A 22065-nucleotide genomic window follows, 5' to 3' on the forward strand; every position below is an offset into this window, starting at 1 on the left:
AGATCCCCTTGAGTCATGGACTGGGGCTTGGGCATTTGAGTATGAAGTGCTCAGCACAGTGACAGAGCCTTACAGTGTGTGTGTGTGTGTGTGTGTGTGTGTGTGTGTGTAGGAAGAGGAGGGGTGTGACTGGGCGTGGTGGCTCACGCCTGTAATCCCAGCACTTTGGGATGCCGAGGCAGGCGGATCACAAGGTCAGGAGTTCGAGACCAGCCTGGTCAATCTGGTGAAACCCCATCTCTACTAAAAAAAATACAAAAATTAGCCAGGTGTGATGGCAGTCGCCTGTAGTCCCAGCTACTCGGGAGGCTGAGGCGGGAGAATCGCTTGAACCCGGGAAGCGTAGGTTGCAGTGAGCCGAGATCGCGCCACTGCACTCCAGCCTGGGTGACAGAGCAAGACTCTGTCTCCAAAAAAAAAAAAAAAAAAGGAAGAGGAGGGGTATGTCTTGATGATGTTGATGAACACACAAGCTAGAAATACAGCTGGAGAAGATAAAATGTACTAATAGCATATTCCATATTTTAAGTGTTTCAGGGGTGATGCCAGGGCAAATTGATGAAAGTGTTTATTGAGTGTATATTTGGGTTGTGATAGCTGGAATAAATTGTGCTGGGACAGAACATTGCAGGCATCTCTATTTAAGGGGTGTAAAAAGCAGTGGCTTCCTTTTCGGGTTTTCTAAGTCGAACCTTAATTTTCAGGTACAGCTATATTCAGACCCTGATTGAGTAAGACTTTCCTGGCTTCCTAGTGATAGTGATGTCTCAGAAACAAGTCTCTTTTGCTAAGGTGAGCTTTTAAGCAGTACGTTTTCACCAGAAAGGCTTCAAGCCTTAATCATAATAATATTAATAGTTAATACTTCAGAGCACTTACTGTGTGCCAGGTGTTGTGCTTTATCTGCATTAATTTATTTAAGCCTCAAAATAATCTTATGGATCAGGTAATCATATTATTAATATTACTATTTTACAGAAAGAAAACAGATTCTGAGGGATTGAATCATTTGCTTAAGGATAACAGCTAGTTACTGGTATAGTGGGATCAGAACACATGTTTGACTGATCCCAGAGCCCCTCTTACCGCTTTATGCTGCCTTTAAAGGTTGGTTTCAGCATCCACAATCCTCACTTATATTGCAATCTGATTGGATTTGTTATGGTAGATCTGCTATCTTTCCGTGTTTTCCTTCTCTGGTGGTCTATCTTCTATTTTGCTTTCATTATTAAAATCCCTCAATACAGAAGATTTTAGGGCTCAAACAGATGTCAGCTAATCCAGGCAGAAACAGTGCATTACTGCTCTGGATAAAAATTCATTTGTCATATTTCTTGAACGTAGAAATCATAACCTTACCTAGTTTTATATTCCCCTCAATATAAAGCACAGAATAGTCTTACAGCCTAGATGCTCAATAAATGTTGAATGGACTTAAACTCAATTTCTAAACCCCAAGATATTACATAATTACTCCCATTCCAGCCAGACAGGGCTATTCCAAGTTTCTACGTAACATTTTTTTGTGGGGACAGGGGGTGCAGAGTTTGGTTGGGTGGGGTCCATGTGTATGCTTGGGGTGGGTAAAGGGGAATAGCCATAAGTTTTCTAAGTCTTATGCCTGATGCAGGAAGGGAAATATAATCTCTATTTACCACCCACCTCCTTTACTTCATTCAGTAATATGTTAGTTTATGAAAATATGTAGTATTTTCTAAAAAGCAAGGGAGGCAAGAGAGAGCTTGGTAATTTATACTTTGCCAGTTTCATCAGGGCCTTAACATAGCTCCCTATTCAGTCAGTGAAAGAGAACTGTATATCCTTGTTGGTAATCTGGAGATATGCCAGTGGTTGCAAAGAGCTCAGCAGTTTTGCCTGTGTACTTAGATCTGGACTGACCAGTCTAGCATGTGGATCAGATCAGGGACTAGTAAATGTCATTTTGCTTTGACATTGTATTGAAATTATGGGAAAGAAGTGCCTGTTTCATGAGAATAAAAAGAAAAGAATGCATTGGAAAAGTTTGAGCTTGATGTATTATTAAAAGAAGAATATATGATCCCTTCAGGCTGAGTTTAAAAACATCTCAAAACTAGTATCATCCTAAATCTGGCAATAGTTTAGTTATGTAGTGATGGAAAAGACAGGAAATGTACAGGAGCCTAATACTAAGGGCAGTTCAGTTTCATATAGAGGGTTTTTTTTTCGTGCAGATACAAATCCATTATGTAAAATAGATTTGTTTGCCAAAAAGTCTATTTTTGTCTATAATAACAATGCAGTTACCAATTATTGAGCAGATTTTATATGTCAGTCACTGTGCTTAAACACTTTGCATGCATTGTCTAATTTAATTTTCACAAAAACCCTTTGAAGGAGGTGAAATTATCTACTTGTTACTTATGTGGAAACTGAGAGGCTCAGAGTGGTTATGTAACTTGCTCAAGACCACACATATAATAAGTGGCAGAGCCGGGATTCTGAAGTGAATCCCTGGCCTGAGGACTCTTAATAAGATTAGAATCAACACCTCTGATGATGAAGACCTGGTCCAGTTTTTAAAATGTACAGTAAAATAATACATCCAAGGTCCCTGTGGTATGAATGTATGTGTGTGTGTAATATGTTTTAAGTTCTTTAGTAGAGAAACTAGGTAATTTTCATTGTGTTTCTTAAATAATGATTGCTTAATTGCCTTTAACACTTGCAGCCACTTAGTGGTTAAGTGATGTCTGTTAGAAAATTCTCTTGGCAGTTGCTTTTTGAGAAAGATGATCAAAAGCACACCAAGAATGCCAGTTAATGCCATCATTATTTACTTAGTATAAATTTACAATAACAGGAAAATATGTTCATAGAAATAAAATATCATCTAAAGTATTTAAAGAATTGAAAATGATTCCCATCTTTGTTGTTTGGCCTTACCTTCCTTTACAAAATAAACAAACCTGTTTATCACGTTGTTATAGGAAACAATGACCATGTTTATAAAAAAAAGGTAAGCTTAGGTAGGAATAATAAATATCATCTTGGATGAAAAGCCTTTGTAAGAGCCTTTTTGATCCTTGAAATATTCTTTTGAAGAAAGGTATGTGGCTTAAGGGTTAATTGATAAATCAGACACCAAGGAACTGTACCTATGGCTACCCACTACCAAAATAACATCAAAATGGGCAGATAAGTTGCTCCAAAATTAGGTTAACTTAGTTGTTTTCACTTTCTCCTCACATACCCTTTGCTCCCATTAAATCAGTTGATCCTCAGATACACCTTGTGCTTTTGTAACTTAGTGTCTTTCCTCATGCTGTTCTCTCTTCCTAGAATTACATATATCCAAATCCCAACCCATTCTTCCAAATTAGCTCAGATGTCACATCCTCTATGAAGTGCCTCTGATCCCCTCACAGAAGGAGTGTTTTGTGTCTCTCCATCCCCATCTTTCTTGCATTAGCAATCTTATAGAATTTTATTTTTATAGTTCTTGAGGCCCCTCTCACTTTCCACCTTGAAATTTTGTTTTTAATTCATTTGTTTTACGTCTTCTATTGGTCTCTAAGTTTCTTGCAGTCAAAACCTATTTTCACTCAGCTTTGGGTAGATCTCAAATACCAAGCACAGTGCTTTGAATGTAAACGTCACTCAGAAACATCTGTTCAGATTTGAGTGCTTACCATGTGCCAGATACTAGACCTGCAGGGTGACTGAAACAGTTTCTTCTCTCCAGGTACTCATGGGAAACAGACATATTAACAGACTTTCAATATGATCTAGTAAGTAATAAGGTAGAGTCATGAACAGAGTGTATGGAAACCTAGAGTAGAGACTTGACCAAGGAGAAGGCCTAGACTGAAAGATGGGCAGTCTTGGTCAGAAAATGGAATGTATGAATCTATGACTTCAAGGTGAAGCAATTTTGGAAGGTGACAATATCCAGGATGTGACCCTGAGAACTGTACAGGCGAAGGAATGTGAGTATAGGATGTGAGATAGCTCTTCCAACTGGCCAGTGGTGCCAGGAATTGAGGTACAGAGGATGCCGGTAAGCCAGATGCCAGAGTCCTCAGTGAATGAAGGAAAATGTCCAAAAGAGAGGTAGATGATCATCCTGGGAAGGAGTAAAAGATGGCATCTGCAGATGGTGTGAAATTCATGGGCAGTGAGGCTTTTCATGAAGCTGGAGCAATGGCCTGGTAAGGGCAATGGGAAGGCAGGAGGATGCTGGTTCCCTATGCTACCTGACCTTATCCATCCCAGAATTTGATGTTTAGACCTCAAACAGCTTTAATTGGAGAGAGCTGCATGGTGAGGCTCATTGTCTTTGTAGAGAGCCAAGTCTTCTTCATTAGGGCAGGAAACAGGTGTTCTGTGAAAACACTGAGGGTATAGAGGTGCTTATTTACAAGTTGAATCACCATAGATGTGGATACAATGGGAGAGCTGAATGTGGACTAGTCCACCTTTATCATTTTAAATTTGAATACTCTGAGGCCCAGTGAAAAGAAGTAACTTTTTTCCTCAGGCTTCCATAACTAAATTTAATTTCCTTTTTCCTAGCAGTTATTTTGGTGCATAGATTTCTTAAGCACAGATGCTTGAAGCACATGAGTGGTCTATAAAGACCTCCAAGGTAGGTTGTGGGCTATTTCATAGTGTAGCATTTCTAACATGATAATCCTATGAAAGCATACAAATATGATGTTTTGACATTAAGAACCTGCATATGAAATTCAATAAACATATGTCAGTAATCATTGATATTTATCACAGTAGCATGTTCTTCCTATACATTTATGGATAATTTCTTTCCCCAGCTCCCCAGCCCTAATACAACAGTGAGTCTTTTGACTGTATGGTCCTTGAAACTTCCACCCACACCACTCTGCTAAAACGGTTCTCACTAAGGTCACCAATGACAATCAAGTCACCAAGTCTAACAAATAATTTTCAGTCCTCATCTTATTCAATCCCTCAGTAGCATTTGATACAGACAATCTTCCCTTCCTTCTTGAAGTACATTTTGCCCTTGCCTTTTATGAAACTACAGTCCCCTTGTTTTATTTGCCCACTTTTGTATTGCTCCTTTGCAGATTTATCCTCCTTTACTTGGTTATTAAGCATTGAAGTTCACCAGGGCACTGTTCTAGATACTTTTATCATCCCACTCCGTATTCTTTCTCTGAATGATTTAATCTATTCCCATGGCTTACAATGTCTTTATGTTCAGTGTGTCTCCGGAGCATAAATAAAGATTTGTATCTCCAACCCATGTTTCTCCTATGAACCTTAAACCCTTATGTCCAACTCAACATCTCCACTGGGATATCTCAAGGGCATCTGAAATTGAACTGGCCCGAGTGTGAACTTAGATTGCTTCTCTCAAACTTGCTCCTCCTCCAGTGGTTTGTATCAGAGTGCCAAAATAGCTACTTACAGTTGTGTAAGCTAGGAATTTGAGTCATCCTCAATACTTTCCTTCCTCTCAACTTCCACATCAAATCCATCAACATGTCCTGTTGATTTTACCTTGAAAATACCTCTCAAATTCATCCACTTATCTCCATCTTTATTAGTAGCACCTTCAGTCAAGCTAGTGCAGTAGACTTTCTTTGGTAACAGCTTTACTGAGATTTAATTCAGGTATTATAAAACACAGCCATTTAAGTTGTACAATTCAATGGTTTTTAGTATAATCATACCTCATTTTATTTGCTTCACTTCATTTCATTTTGTAGATGTTGCATTTTTAAAAATAAATTGAGGTTTTGTGGAAATCCTGCATCGAGCAAGTCTATCAGCAATATTTTTCCCACAGCATGTGCTCATTTTGTGTCTCTGTGTTACATTTTGGTAATTATCACAACAGGCCGGGTGCAGTGGCTCATGCCTGTAATTCCAGCACTTTGGAAGGCCGTGGCGGGTGGATCACTTGAGGTCAGGAGTTTGGGACCAGCCTGACCAACATGGTGAAACCCCTTTTCTACTAAAAATACAAAAATTAGCCGGGCATGGTGGGAGGTGCCTGTAATCCCAGCTACTTGGGAGGCAGAGGCAGGAGAATCACTTGAACTCGGGAGGCAGAAGCTTCAGTAAGCTGAGATCACACCGCTGCACTCCAGCCTGGGTGACAGAGTGAGACTCCGTCTCAAAAAAAAAAATTATAACAACACTTCATACTTTTTTATTATTGTTATATCTGTTGTGATGATCTGTGGTCAGTGATCTTTGAAGTTACTATTGTAATTGTTTTGGGGCACCATAAACGGTGCCCATATAGGACAACAAACTTAACTGATAAATGTTGTAGGTGTTCTGACTGCTCCACCAACTGGTCATTCTCCCCTCTCTATCCATCTCCTCAGGGACTCCGTATTCTCTGAGACAGAACAATATTGAAATTAGCCCAATTAATGACCCTACAATTGCCTCTAAGTGTTCAAGTTAAAGGGAAGAGTCTCAAGTCTCTCACTTTAAATCAAAATCTAAAAATGATTAAGCTTAGTGAGGAAGGCATGTTGAAAGCCAAAATAGGCCAAAAGCTAGGCTTCTTGCATTAGCCAAATTGTGGATGCAAAGGAAAAGTTTTTGAAGGAAATTAAAAGTGCTACTCCCATGAACACACAAATAATAAGAAAGCAAAACAGCCTTATTGCTGATATAAAGAAAGTTTTAGTGGTCTGAATAGAAGATCAAACCAGCCACAACACTCCCTTAACCTAAAGCCTAATCCAGGCCAAGGCCCTAACTCTCTTCAATTCTATGAAGTCTGAGAGAAGTGAGGAAGCTGCAGAAGAAAAGATGGAAGCCAGCAGAGGTCGCTTCACGAAGTTTAAGGAAAGAAGCCATGTCCATAACATAAAAGTACAAAGTAAGCAACAAATGCTGATGTAGAAGCTGCAGCAAGTTATCCAGAAGATCTATCTAAGATCACTGAGGAAGGTGACTACACTAAACGACAGATTTTCAATATAGATGGAACAGCCTTATATAAAAAGATGTCATCTAAGTCTTTCATAACTAGAGAGTAGAAGTCAATGCCTGGTTTCAAAGCTTCAAAAGACAGGCTGACTCTTTTGTTAGGAACTAATGCAGCTGGTGACTTTAAGTTGAAGCCAATGCTCACTTAACATTTCAAAAAGTCTAGAGCCCTTAAGAATCAGTTAAATCAACTCTACCTGTACTGTAAAATGGAACAATAAAGCATGGATGACAGCACATTTGTTTACAGCATGGTTTACTGATTATTTTAAGTCCACTGTTGAGACCTACTACTTAGAAAAAGCCAAGATTCCTTTCAAAATATTGTTGTTCATTGACAATATACCCAAGAGCTCTGATAGAGATGTACAAGAAGATGAATATTGTTTTCCTGCCCGCTAACACAACATCCATTCTGCAGCCCATGGATCAAGGAGATATTTTGACTTTCAAGTCTTAAGAAATATATTTTATAAGGCTATATGTAGCTAGTATAGAGTGTGATTCCTGTGATTAATCTGGGTAAAGTAAATGAAAAACCTCTGGTTTTCCTTATTCACCATTCTAGATGCCATTAAGTAAATTTGTGATTCATGGGAGGAAGTTAAAATATTACATTAACAGGAGTAGTGAAGTAGCTGATTCCAATCATTATGGATGACTGAGAGGGTCAAGAAGTCAGTGGAGGAAGTAACTTGAGATGTGGTGGAAATAGCAAAAGAGAAGTTGCTGATGCAGCCAAATTAACAATGAATGGAACTTCCTCTGAAGGATCCCTGGCTGTGTCATACAACCCAGTCAAGCTAGTAACTACTAGTCCTCTACCAGCAGAGATGGATATTCCTGTATTCTCTGGCAGTATAACTCAGGTCAGAAGTCCTGTTGGAAGTGCAATGAGCCTTATTCCTGAAGATGGCCTTCCTCCTATTCTCATCTCCACTGATGTAAAAGGAGACTATGCTGTGGAAGAGAAACCATCACAGATTTATTTCAGAAATGCAGCAGTTGGAGGACAGTGGCCCTGACCCACTTGTATTTGTTTTAAATGCAAATTTGTTGTCAATGTTTAAAACTGTAAATTATATGAACAGGAAGTGCTGGTGTTTTACAGCCAAGGGAATGCATGCCGTGGGTCAGTCTGAGATAGTCATTCTTCTACAGTGTCTACTGGATGGAAAGTGTTTGCCAAAGGATATCTTTAATCACGTTGTGCAACTTTATCGGGATCTCTGGCAGGGAATGTCATGGGCAACTTGGGACATTCCTTCTTCAGTCAAAGTCTCCTCAGCAGTAAAAAACATGGTGGATTTTTATATGTGACATCTACCTACCAGTCACTGCAAGACCTAGTACTCCCAACCCCACCTTACTTGTTTGGGATTCTTATCCAGAAATGGGAAAGTCCTTGGGCTAAAGTGTTTCCTATCCATCTGATGTTGAGACTTGGAGCTGAATATTGACTTTATCCATGCCCACTATTCAGTGTGAGATTTCGGAAGCCATTATTTGGAGAGACGGGGCATACCATCATGAATCTTCTTGCAGACTTCAGAAATTACCATTATACCTTGCCAGTAGTTCAAGGTTTGGTGGTTGATATGGAAGTTTGGAAAACCAGCATAAAAATTCCCAGCAACAGATAAAATGAGATGATGAAAGCCATGAACAAGTCCAATGAGCATGTCCTGGCAGGAGATGCCTGCTTCAATGAAAAGGCAGACTCTCGTGTGTGTGCAGAATGACGATGGAAGCTATCAGACCCAGGCTATCAGTATTCACAGTCAGCCCAGAAAAGTGACTGGTGCCAGTTTCTTTGTGTTCAGTGGTACTCTGAAATCCTCTTCTGGGTACCTTGCCAAATCCAGTATTGTGAAAGATGGCGTTATGGTCCAGATCACTGCAGAGAACATGGATTCCTTGAGGCAGGCACTGTGAGAGATGAAGGACTTCACCATCATCTGTGGGAAGGCGCACGCAGAGGATCCCCAGGAGCACATCCACATCCAATGGGTGGATGATGACAAGAACATTAGCAAGGGCATCGTAAGTTCTATAGATGGGAAGTCCATTGAGACTATAACAAATGTGAAGATATTCCATGGATCAGAATGTAAAGCAAATGGAAAAGTCGTCAGATGGACAGAGGTGTTTTTCCCAGAAAATCCTGACCAGCACAATTGCCTCAGTGATCCTGCAGATCACAGCAGATTGACTGAGCATGTTACCAAGGCTTTTTGTCTTGTTCTCTGTCCTCACCTGAAGCTTCTGAAGGAAGATGGAATGACCAAACTGGGACTACGTGTGACACTTGATTCAGATCAGGTCAGCTATCAAGAAGGGAGAAATGGCCAGCCCCTTCCCTCACAGTACATGAATGATCTGGACAGCACCTTGGTGCCGGTGATCCATGGAGGGGCCTGCCAGCTCAGTGAGGGCTCTGTCGTCGTGGAACTCATTGTTATTTTTAAAAGTTGCCACGGCCGCCTCAACCATCAGCAACGAGCATCCTGATCAGTCAGCTGCCATTAACATTGAGGCAAGACCCTCCACTAGCAAAAAGATTATAACTCCCTGGAAGATATTGGTTTTTCTTTGCCTGGCTTATTTCACTTAGCATAATATACTTCAGGTTCATCCATGTTATCACAAATGACAGAGTTTCCTTATTTTGTAAGGCTTTGTGTGTGTGTGTGTGTGTGTGTGTGTGTAAAATCTCACATTTTCTCAATCTATTCATCTGTTGACAGACATTTAGGTTAATTCCATAGCTTGGCTATTGTAAATAATGCTGAAATAAGCATGAAAGTGCAGATATCCCATCAACGTACTGATTTCATTTCCTTTAGATTATGCCAAGTAGTGGAATTGCTGAATCGTATTGTAGTTCTATTTTTAATTTTTTGAGAAACCTTCATACTATTTTCCATAATGGCTCTACTAATTTACATTCTTATCAAAGTGTTCAAGGGTTCCCTTTTCTCTACATTCTCACCAATACTTATCTTTTGTCTTTTTAATAGAAGCCATTCTAACAGGTGTGAAGTGATATATCACTGTGGTTTTAATTTACATTTTCCTGATGATTAGTTATGTTGAGCTTTATTTTTTTCATATACCTGTTGGCCATTTTTATATCTTCTTTTGAGAAATGTCTATTTGGGTCCTTTGCCCTACTTTCAATTTGGTTGTTTTCTTGCTATTGAGTTTTTTGAGTTTCCTATAAATTTTGGATATAAACCCCTTATCAGGTATATGGTTTGCAAATTTTTCTTCCATTTTGTAGATTGCCACTTTACTCTTTTGGTTGTTTCCTTTCTGAACAGAAGCTTTTTAGTTTGATGCAGTCCCATTTGTCTATTTTTGCTTTTGTTGTCTATGCTTTTTGGGTGATATAAAAAAATGCCAAAACCAGCACCAAGAAGCTTTTTCTCTGTTTTCTTCAAGTAGTTTTACGGGTTCAGACCTTAACCTTTACGTCTTTAATTCATTTTGACTTGGTTTTTGTATGTGATGAGATATAAGGGTCCAATTTCATTCTTCTGCATGTGGATATCCAGCTTTCCCAACACCACTTATTGAAGAGACTCTCTCTATCCCATTGTGTGTTCTTGGCACCTTTGTTGAAGACCAACTGACTGTAAATGTGAGGATTGATTTCTGAGCTATCTATTCTACTCCTTTGGTCTATTTGCCTGTTTTTATGCCAGTACCATTCTATTTTGATTACTATAGCTTTTCAGTATATTTTGGAATCAGGTAGTGTGATGCCTCTGGCTTTGCTCTTTTTGTTTGCAATTGCTTTGGGTATTCGGGGTTTTTTTTGCGGTTTCATATGAATTTTAGGATTTTTTTTCTATTTCTTCGAAAAATATTATTTGAATTTTGCTGGAGATTGCATTGAATATGTAGGTTGCTTTGGGCACTATGGACACTTTAGCAATATTAATTCTTCTGAATCACATATGTGGAATATCTCTCCATTTATTTGTGTTTTCTTCTATTTCTTTCATCAGTATTTTTATAGTTTTCAGTAGACAGAACTTTCACCTTGTTTCTTAAATTTATTTCTAAGTTTTTTTATGCTTTTGTGAATGGGGTTATTTTCTTATTTTTCAGATATTTGTTGTTAGTGTATGGAAACACTACTGATTTTTGTATGTTGATTTTGTATCTAGCAATTTTACTGAATTTTTAAATTTGTTCTAATAGTCTTTAGGTTTTCTGTATGTAAGGGTGTATTATCTGCAAACCAAGAGAATTGTACTTCTTCCTTTTCAATTTGGATGCCTTTTCTTTTTCTTTCTTTCTTTCTTTTTTTTTTGGCCTAATTGCTCTGGTGAGGACTTCCTATATTATATTGAATAGAATTGTTAAGAGTGGGCATCCTTGTCTTGTTCCTGATCTTGGAGGAAAAGCGTTCAGCTTTTCTTTCTTTCTTCATTTCTTTCTTTCTTTTTCTTTCTTTCTTTCCCTTTTTCTTTCTTTCTCTCTCTTTTTCTTTCTTTCTCTCTCCCTCCCTTCCTTCCTTCCTTCCTTCTTTCCTTCTTTCATTCCTTCCTTCCTTTTTTTGATGGAGTTTTGCTCTTGTCGCCCAGGATGGAGTGTAATGGCATGATCTTGGCTCACTGCAACCTCTGCCTCCTGAGTTCAAGTGATTCTCCTGCCTAGCCTTTCAAGTAGCTGGAATTACAGGCATGTGCCATCATGCCCGGTTAATTTTGTATTTTTGGTAGAGACGGGGTTTCACCATTTTTCCCAGGCTGATCTCGAACTCCTGACCTCAGGTGATCCACCCACCTTGGCCTCCCAAAGTGCTGGAATTACAGGCGTGAGCCATTGTGCCCGGCCACTTTCAGCTTTTCATGGTTAAGTATGATGTTAGCTGTGAAGACTAAAATCCTTAAGATATCATTGAAGTCTCTTAATAGTATTAATTAATCAATTACACACCTAAATGTAAAGTTTCAACTTTGACAAGTGGTACAATAAAATACAGTCACATATGGACCATATATATTGTGGTGGTTTCATAAGATGATAATGAAGCTGAAAAATTCCTGTAGTCTAGTGATATCTTAGCTGTCATATTGTCATAGCACAATGCATTACATTTTTTATATTTAGAAATGTTTAGATACACAAATACCATTGTGTTACAACTGCCTACAGTATTCAGTGTGGTAACATGATGTACAAGTTTGTAGCCTAGGAGTCACACCATATACCATCTAGGTTTGCCTAAGGACACTCTGTGATGTTCACACAATGACAAAAACTGCCTAATGATGCACTTTTCAGAAGGTACCCCTGTACTTAAGCAATGCATGACTGTATATTATGAGAGTCTGAAAGTCTATAACAGATCAGTTTGACCCAGCCACAGGTCTCCTGCATGAGCTGTTTCTTTACCAGTAGGGAATGTATCTATTTTGTTCACTACTGGATCCTCAGTTAAAACATTTTTTTTTTTTTTTTAGCTAGATCAAGACTCTAGATTCTAGTTTGCCTCTAAGCTTAATGTGTTGTGAAGAACAAGGAAATTAACACTAGTTAGTTATAATACATTATGCAAAAGTAAACTGCTAAAAGCTAAGACAGTCCACGTCTAACCATTGAGTCATAGGCATCTTGTAAAAGAATAAGTACTACAACCTAAGTCACAATAACAAAACTTTGTCAAGGAAAAAAATCATTTCCATATGTCATCCACATCTTAGGCACTTGAAGTCAAATGTTAAAAATAAACACGCATACCAGACTTCCAATTAAAGTATTTGGATTGGCTCTTGTTTAAGACTTGCATGAGAGGCATTCCTTTATTCTGGGACTCACTGAACCTTTCATGGTCAAACATATCTAGTAAATACACTCTACACTTTGCTTTCTAACAGTCTGACACATTTTATGATGTCTTAGATGGTCATTTTTAGTTGTTTTTTGTAACTGCTGCTATTTACATGCACAAAAATAAAAATACAGACCAGCCATATTTTGCTTAGTATTTAATGTAGACATATTTTTACTCTTTATGTTAAGGAGTATAGATATATATATATATACACACACACACGTACATATATACACACACATATATACACACACATACACACACACCTATATATGTATCTGAAGATATGTGTATGTATATGTGTATGTGTGTGTGTGTATGTGTATATATATATATATATCTGAAGACCTTTGATATGGAATGCAAGAGAGAGTATTTAGAGACCTGTAGACTGTATTAACTGAGTATAACCACAACATCTTTAAAAAGGAATATTTCCCCAGAAAACTCTGAAATCATAAAGGAAAGGATAACAACAACATTTACTTACTTAGGAAAATCTTTGTACAGTTTAAGCTTTCCGAAACTTGTATGCTTTTGGCTAGGCTCCGGATCATGTTTGGAAGGTTATTTTTGTTTTGTTTTCTTGGAACTTATTGGCTTTCCCTGGTTAGGTCTTCTGGATATAGTTCTCAGACACTTCACAGAGAACTAGATGAACAGCCATGTTGAGCATATAAGATATGAGAGAACAGATTTATGAGAACAGAGTTTCACAACAAGACAAAATACTTAAGGATCATAATACTCTACTTCATAGGTTAGTTGAGCTTTTCTTTTACACATACAATTCCCAGTGAGAAAATATTGCAAAATATCCTGGTGAAGAAAAAATTTTATAAGTCAATAATTTCTGAGCAGAAAAATTGATTCCAATGCTACTCATTTTAATTTTACTGTTTTAGACAGCATAAGGCAAGAAAGAGTAGAAAATGAACTTTTCCCTGACAATTTAAAAATAGTTGATCATGAAACTGAATTGTTATTCATTTGAAATAACTGAATATAAAACTGGATTTTTAAATTCCCGAATAACAAACATATAACATGAAATATCTTTAAATTTCAAGTTAGAGTACATCTGGAAACTCAACATGTAGAAGACAAATGCCTTCTTTTTTGTCCAGAAGTTATTTACTACCTTTTGTTTTAAAGAGCCAGAGAAGCCTTTAGAGACATTTTCATTAGCCAATCAGGAAATTTGGACTTGGAGAGTTTAATAACAAGTCATAGATCACAAAGCTAGTTATTGGCAGACTTCGAATTTGAACTCATGTCTCTTCACTATCATTTTGCCTCCTTGAGACAGGATTCTATCATGGGTAAGAATAATGTGTACACATAGACATATATTCTTAAAACATATATTCTCTATTTCTTTTATGATTTTAAAAGTAATCATTATAAAAATATTCAAACAACAGCCAGTGCAGAAAGCAGAGTGAATTTCGGCCTTTCATTCCAGTCAAAGGATAAGCATTTCACATAGGTAAAAAGGAAGACAAGTCAGCTTAGTGTAGCTTAGAGCTTAAAGCTGAGAAAAGTCTAATTTTTTGAACTTATTCTTCTTTCCCATATCATAGGAAAGCATTCATTCAAAGTCTGTCATTACTGCAGGCCCAAATTTAGAAAGTTATGACTGTGATATTGCTGCTCTTGAAGGAAGATATCTCACAGAGCAGTTTTGCAAAATGTTGTGAAATTGAGTGCTATGGAAACAGGACAGCACCCGATTCCCCTTTGGAACACATGAGGTAATCATTTGAATTATACCTTTGCGAAGTCATGTTAGAATGCATTTTTTTAGATCGCTGTTTGAAATGGTGATTAACATGACCCTTTTGGGGAGATTTGATCTGCTTGTCAGCTGCCTGGAAACACAACAGGCTGTAAAAGAGGGTTTATTATCAAGTAATATAACTGAAAAGGCATGGTGCATGCAAAAAGAGGAAGATAGATTTTGTTCTCAGATATTTATTAATCGAGATGGCATTTGCAGTGGCAAATCCCATTTCCCCTTTCACATTCCCTCTGGCTGGCATGTGATGATGGTATTAGAGCTGATGCCACTTGGCTGATCGTGCATTGCTGATCACCATTCAAGGCAACCGGAAGAGACAAAAGAAAAAGCCTATCAGTCCCCAGAGTACTAATGTGAAGAGAAAATTGCTCATTTGAAACGTTTTAAAATTTCATTTCATTTCTAAACAGTAACAAATTGTATTACTCTCTTTTATTGTTATATGTTGTTAGATGGGATGCAGGCCATTATTTATGAACCACTTGCAAAGCTGCTCCTCCCATCTCTCCACCTCTCCTCCCACTGCTAGCTTCCAGTTCCCATCCTAAGTACCACACTATCTTATTTAGTATTCTTCCCTTTGTTCTACTCTGTGCTTCTAGTTTAAATATGATAGAATTATGTGAGATTAATCATATTTGTAACATCAGGTGCCACAAAAAAAGAGAAAAGAAACAAAAATCCTTATTTGTAAACACCTTTTGCATTCTATGGGTTCCTCGTGGTTTTACTAAACACTTCATTGCTTCATGTTTAGAATTCACTTGACTTCATTTAGAATTCATTGCTTTATATAATAAGGTGCTATATAAAAGATGCAATTAGACATTTTTCCCATTACTAATTTCACTGTTTAAAGAGAGATAAAACACATGGAAGGATGTGAGTTTATGGACATCGTCAGGACAGACTCTGGACCCACTTCCTCATTGATTGGCGTTTCTGATTAAGAATCATAAAAGTTCTACATCTTTTTTTTTTTTTTTTTTTTTTTTTTTGAGACAGAGTTTCGCACTTGTTGCCCAGGCTGGAGTGCAATGGCATGATCTCTGCTCACAGCAACCTCCACCTCCCAGGTTCAAGCCATTCTCCTGCCTCAGCCTCCGGAGTAGCTGGAATTACAGGCATGCGCCACCACGCCCAGCTAATTTTGTATTTTAGTAGACACGGGGTTTCTCCATGTTGGTCAGGCTGGTCTGGAACTCTGGACCTCAGGTGATCTGCCTGCCTCGGCTTCCCAAAGTGCTGGGATTACAGGCGTGAGCCACTGTGCCCGGCTGAAGTACTACGTCTTAAGAAAGTCCTGGAAAGGTCTCTAATTGCTGTGAGGACTCAATAAGTTCATGAGAAAATGAGAAAATCTCTAGTGTACAGTTCCATCTTGGGTACTTTGCTTATTTTTATGCAATAATTACATTATAGTCTCATTTTAACTATTATTGAATTAAGTCAAGATAAGAAGGAAATCTAAATATGAAACTGGGACTCAGAAAATACTACCTGTTCTTCTAGGCAATGGAGCAGAGCAGTAAACAAAATGGACAAAAATCTCTTTGTTCTCATAGAATTAGCATTCTAGTGAAAAAATACTAATTGGATGGACTTTATAATATAAATGTAAGCAGGTGACTGATGTTATTATATCTGCTTTTGCAATGAGAAAACATGCTAGGTCAGTTTGTGCGTAGTCCTCTAAAGACATTTAGTCCATCGCTATCACGAGGACTCGACAGCTAATGTAAATGATTTGGAATAAATGTTTTTATAAGACCTGTACATCATGTCACATAATTCAATTGCAAAAGATGTGGGAGACGTCAGTCAATGACAAATGGTATACATTTATGCCAGTTTTATTTTCTCCTATAGGTTTGGTCCAAGTGACTGCTCATGAACATATGGGATCTGGCTAAAGAATTGTTATTTTCTGTAAATGTTCAATATCAAAGTACACAATTTGAAGTTTTTTTCTAAATCTTTTTACTTCTGCCTTACAAAGTCCTGAAGGAAGAATGGTGTCTTTCTTGGGTGCCTATCCACCTGATGAGACATGGTGCAATGGAAAGAATACAGTCTTAAAAATCAAGGCCGGGAGAGGTGGTTCATGCCTGTAATCCTAGCACTCTGGGAGGCTTAGGAGGGCAGATCACCTGAGGTCAGGAGTTCGAGACCAGCCTGGCCAACATGGTGAAATCCCATCTCTATTAGAAATACAAAATTAGCCAGGCATGGTGGCTCGCGCCTGTAATCCCAACTACTCGGGAGGCTGAGGTGGAGAATCGCTTCAACCCAGGAGGCAGAGGTTTCAGTGAGCCGAGATCCTGCCACTGCACTCCAGCCTGGGTGACAGGGCGAGACTCCGTCAAAAAAAAAAAAGAAAGAAAGAAAGAAAAAATCAAAAGATGGAAGTTCTAGCCCTGGTGTTTTTCACAAACTAAGTAAACTTGTACTATTTCTCCTATCTGGACCTCAATTTCTGCACATATGCAATGAAGGGCTTGGCAGATTGTCCCTAATAGCCCTTTCCACTAATATATTTCATGATTCTATGACTTGATGAGTAAGGGTCGTATAGAAGATCCTTCCTTGATCACAAATATAAAGTTTCATTTCTCACTTCAAATCATATTTTTTTTCTTGGAATTAATTTAACCACTTTCTTCAAAGCCAAAAAGATGTATAGGCAATTTAGAAGAGCTATTTCATTTGATTGACAAAATTTCAAGTAAAATAAAACAATTTTAAAAAATAACAAATCAATAGTATTTTATTTTATTTTATTATGTTCCAGGGTACATGTACAGGATGTGCAGGTTTCTTTTTTTAATTTTTATTTTTTATTTTTTTGAGATGGGGTTTTACTCTTGTCACCCAGGCTGGAGTGCAATGGCGTGATCTCGGCTCACTGCAACCTCCGCCTCCCAGGTTCAAGCAATTCTCCTGCCTCAGCCTCCCAAGTAGCTGGGATTACAGGCATAAGCCACCACGCCCAGCTAATTTTTTCTATTTTTAGTAGAGACGGGGTTTCTCCATGTTGGTCAGGCTGGTCTCGAACTCCCGACCTCAGGTGATCCACCCGCCTCAGCCTCCCAAAGTACTGGGATTACAGGCATGAGCCACTGCACCCGGCTCAACATGCAGGTTTATTACATGGGTAAACGTGAACCATGGTGGTTTGCCGCACCTATCAACCCATCACCTGGGTATTAAGCCCTGCATGCATTAGCTATTTGTCCTGATGCTCTTCCTCCCCCTACCCCTTTGAGAGGCACCAGTGTGTTGTTCCCCTCCCTGTGTCCATGTGTTCTCAATGTTCAGCTCCCACTCATGAATGAGAACATGCAATGTTTGGTTTTCTGTTCCTTTGTTAGTTTGTTGAGGATGATGTCTTCCAGCTTCATCCATGTCCCTGCAAAGGACATGATCTCATTCCTTTTTATGGCTGCATAGTATTCCATGGTGCATAGGTACCACATTTTATTTATCCAGTCTATCCTTGATGGGCATTTGGATTGATTCCATGTCTTTGCTATTGTGAATATTGCTGCAATAAACATGCATGTGCATGTATTTTTTTTTTTTTTTGAGACAGAGTTTCACTCTTGTTGCCCGGGCTGGAGTGCAATGGCACAATCTCGGCTCACTGAAACCTCTGCCTCCCGGGTTCAAGCGATTCTCCTGCCTCAGCCTCCCGAGTAGCTGGAATTACAGTCATGTGCCACCACACCAGCTAATTTTTTGTATTTTTAGTAGAGATGGGGTTTCACCATGTTAGTCAGGCTCGTCTCAAACTCCTGACCTCAGGTGATCTACCTGCCTTGGCCTTCCAAAGTGCTGGGATTACAGGTGTGAGCCACCGTGCCCAGCCCCACATGTATCTTTATAATAGAACGGTTTATATACCTTTGGGCATATACCCAGTAATGGGATTTCTGGGTCAAATGGTATTCCTGGTTCTAGATCCTTGAAGAATTGCCACACTGTCTTCCAAAATGGTTGTACTAATTTACATTCCCAGCAACAGTGTAAAAGCATTCCTATTTCTCCACAGCCTCGCCAGCATCTGTTGTTTCTTGACACAGTAGAGATCTCAGAAATAAGACCACACATCTACAACCATCTGATCTTCCACAAACCTGACAGAAACAAGCAATGGGGAAAATATTTCCTACTTAATAAATGGTGCTGGGAAAACTGGCTAGCCATATGCAGAAAACTGAAACTGGACCCCTGCTTTACAAAAATTAACTCAAGATGGATTAAAGAAGTAAATGTAAAACCCAAAACCATAAAAACGCTAGGCAATACCATTCAGGACATAGGCATGGGCAAAGATTTTATGATGAAATTGCCTAAAGCAATTGCAACAAAAGCAAAAATTGACAAATGGGATTTAATTAAACTAAAGAGCTTCTGCACAGCAAAAGAAACTATCATCAGGCTAGGCGAGGTGGCTCACGCCTGTAATCTCAGCACTTTGGGAGGCCGAGGTGGGTGGATCACTTGAGGCCAGGAGTTTGAGACCGGCCTGGCCAACATGGCGAAACCGCATCTCTACTAAAAATACAAAAAATTTGCTGGGCATGGTGGTGCACGCCTGTATCCCAGCTACTCAGGAGGCTGAGGCAGGAGAATCGCTTGAACCTGGGAGGCAGAGGTTGCAGTGAGCCAAGATCGCACCACTGCACCCCATCCTGGGAGACAGAGCGTGACTCTGTCTCAAAAAAAAAAAAAAAAGAAAAAGAAAAGAAAAACTATCATCAGAGCAAATAGGCAAGCTATAGCATGGGAGAAAATTTTTACAATCTACCCATCTGATAAAGGTCTAATATCCAGAATCTACAAGCAACTTAAACCCATCTGACAAAGGTCTAATATCCAGAATCTTCAAGGAACTTAAATAAATTTACAAGAAAAAAACAAACAATCCCATCAAAAAGTGGGCAAAGGACATGAACGACACTTCTCAAAAGAAGACATTTATGCGGACAATAAACATATGAAAAAAGCTCAATATCACTTATCATTAGAGAAATGCAAATCAAAACCATGATTAGATACCATCTCACACCAGTCAGAATGGCGATTATTAAAAAGTCAAATCAAGAATTTCATGTATAAGGTGGGAGTTCATTTCTAATCACTGTTCCACTCTTATATATGTTTGCAAACTCTAACATAGAAGACTTTTTTTGAATTTAGTGGAAAGGAGTCAATGATGCAGTGTGTCGAAAATGGTTATCCATTTGCTTTCACATCAAACTATTTTGGGAAGATTAATAATGAATAATAATCACCCGTTCATGGCACTTTGACCTCATTCGCAATATATCACTTATTGAGTGACGTCAATGTCTGTAGCAATGTGCTAAGCTCCTCACATACCTCAAGTCACTTATAGCACTGAGATTTAGATATTATTGTGCCTATATTTGCAAATGAGTAAACTGAGTAACAAGTAAGTTGATAAAGGTGACATATACAGTAAGTGGCAGAGCCTGGATTCAAGCCTAGGCCTCTCTGATTGCAAATGTCTAGTGCTTTTATGTATATACTATACTACTTCATTTGATACCCACACCAATCATGTAAGATAGGTAAGGCATTATAAACCTCACTTTATTGATGAGAAAACAAAATCTAAGGGTTTATGTGACTGACTTACTTTGAAACACAATGCTAGTAAGTAATGGAGCAGGGCCTGGAGCCTGATGACCAATATCTAACCGAGTATAAGATAATATTAAGCAAAGGCCAGGCATGGTGGCTCACACCTGTAATCCCAGCACTTTGGGAGGCCAAGGCGGGTGGATCACTAGGTCAGGAGTTCAAGACAAGCCTGGTCAAGATGGTGAAACCCCATCTCTACTAAAACTACAAAAAAAAAAAAAAATTAGCCGGGCATGGTGGCACGTGCCTGTAATCCCAGCTATTTGGGAGGCTGAGGCAGGAAAATAACTTGAACCTGGGCAGCAGAGGTTGTAGTGAGCCGAGATCGTGCCACTGCACTCCAGCCTGGGTGACAGTGTGAGCCTCCGTCTCAAAAAAAAAGATTATATTAAGCAAACATTTGTGAGACCAATTTAAATATTGTGCCTGTTCATGATATCAGTCATATGACCATTTTAGGTTTTGGAGCAGTAGTTACGAAAAAATAGATTTAGGCTTAAATGTAATTGATAGAAGACATAAAAACAGTGTGTGTTATAACCATTCTATCAACCAAGAAGTTTTCATGGAACATCTACTTTATGCACAGCATTCTTCTACGATCCATGTGAGCATAGAAAAATATATAACAGGCCAGGTGCGGTGGCTCACACCTGTAATCCCAGCACTTTGGGAGGCTGAGGCAGGCAGATCATGAGGTCAAGAGTTTAAGACCAGCCTGACCAACATGGTGAAAACCCGTCTCTACTAAAAATACAAAAATTAGCAAGCTGTGGTGGTGCACACCTGTAATCCCAGCTGCTCAGGAGGCTGAGGCAGGAGAATCACTTGAACCTGGGAGGCAGAGTTTGCAGTGAGCCAAAATTGTGCCACTGCACTCCAGCCTGGGTGACAGAGTGAGACTCGTCTATTAAAAAAAAAAAAAAAAAAAGAATGTTCAATATGAGCTGGAAAGGACTGTATGAATGGAGACTTGAGTCTGGCTCTCAAGGCAAGTAGGCATTGGTTAGAATGGCTAAGTTGCAGGAGCAAATTTAGAGGTAGGAATGAGCTAGACGTTGCTGGGGACAGTGACTAGGTGATGGGTGGAAAAAGGGTTTCATTTTAAGTGCCAACTCTAGTCATTTTTTGGTGTTGTCTGGAGCATCATATTGGGAAGTATTCAGAGACTCAGCAGATAACTGTCATATGAATGATTATTAATGTCTATTATGATCGTAGGAGGGAGGTAATAAGAACATGAGGTCAGCCTTTTCCATCCTGGCTCAGAACAAACTGGCTAGGGCAGAGAGTTTTCTTGGCAGTACAGCAGGAGATAATGCTGAAAAGAAAGGTTGTGAGTAGATTGTGGATGCTCTAGGAATGCTGTGCTTACTAGCTACACATGCCTATTTAAACACTTGAAATGTGGCTGCCCCAAATTGAGATGGACTGTGAGTGTGAAATACACACTGGATTTCTAAGACTTTATCTCCTCCACAAAAAATATAAAATATCTTATTAATAATTTTTATATTGATTATATGTGAAACTAGTAATATTTTGTCTATAGATTAGTTCATAAATTAGGGATTTTTTAATATAAACTATGCTTGTGTAAAATGTTAACATGTGGGAAAACTGGGTGAAGGGTGTATGAAAACTCTATGAGCTACTTTTGTAACTTTTTTGTAAGTCAGCAATTATTTCAAAATAAAATGTTAAAAAATATTAACTCATCACTCCTAAAACTTTGTGATTACTCCATTTCTGTCAGGGAGACCAAAATTCT

General features: G+C 38.7%; 1 pseudogene; it reads left to right on the forward strand.

Moving 5' to 3' along the window:
- Window positions 1-4122: 4122 nt before the first annotated feature.
- Window positions 4123-9486, forward strand: LOC129024223 (zinc finger FYVE domain-containing protein 9-like; annotated as a pseudogene).
- Window positions 9487-22065: the final 12579 nt, after the last annotated feature.

The sequence above is a fragment of the Pongo pygmaeus genome, chromosome X (assembly GCF_028885625.2).
Source record: "Pongo pygmaeus isolate AG05252 chromosome X, NHGRI_mPonPyg2-v2.0_pri, whole genome shotgun sequence".
In the NCBI taxonomy this organism is placed as follows: domain Eukaryota; kingdom Metazoa; phylum Chordata; class Mammalia; order Primates; family Hominidae; genus Pongo; species Pongo pygmaeus.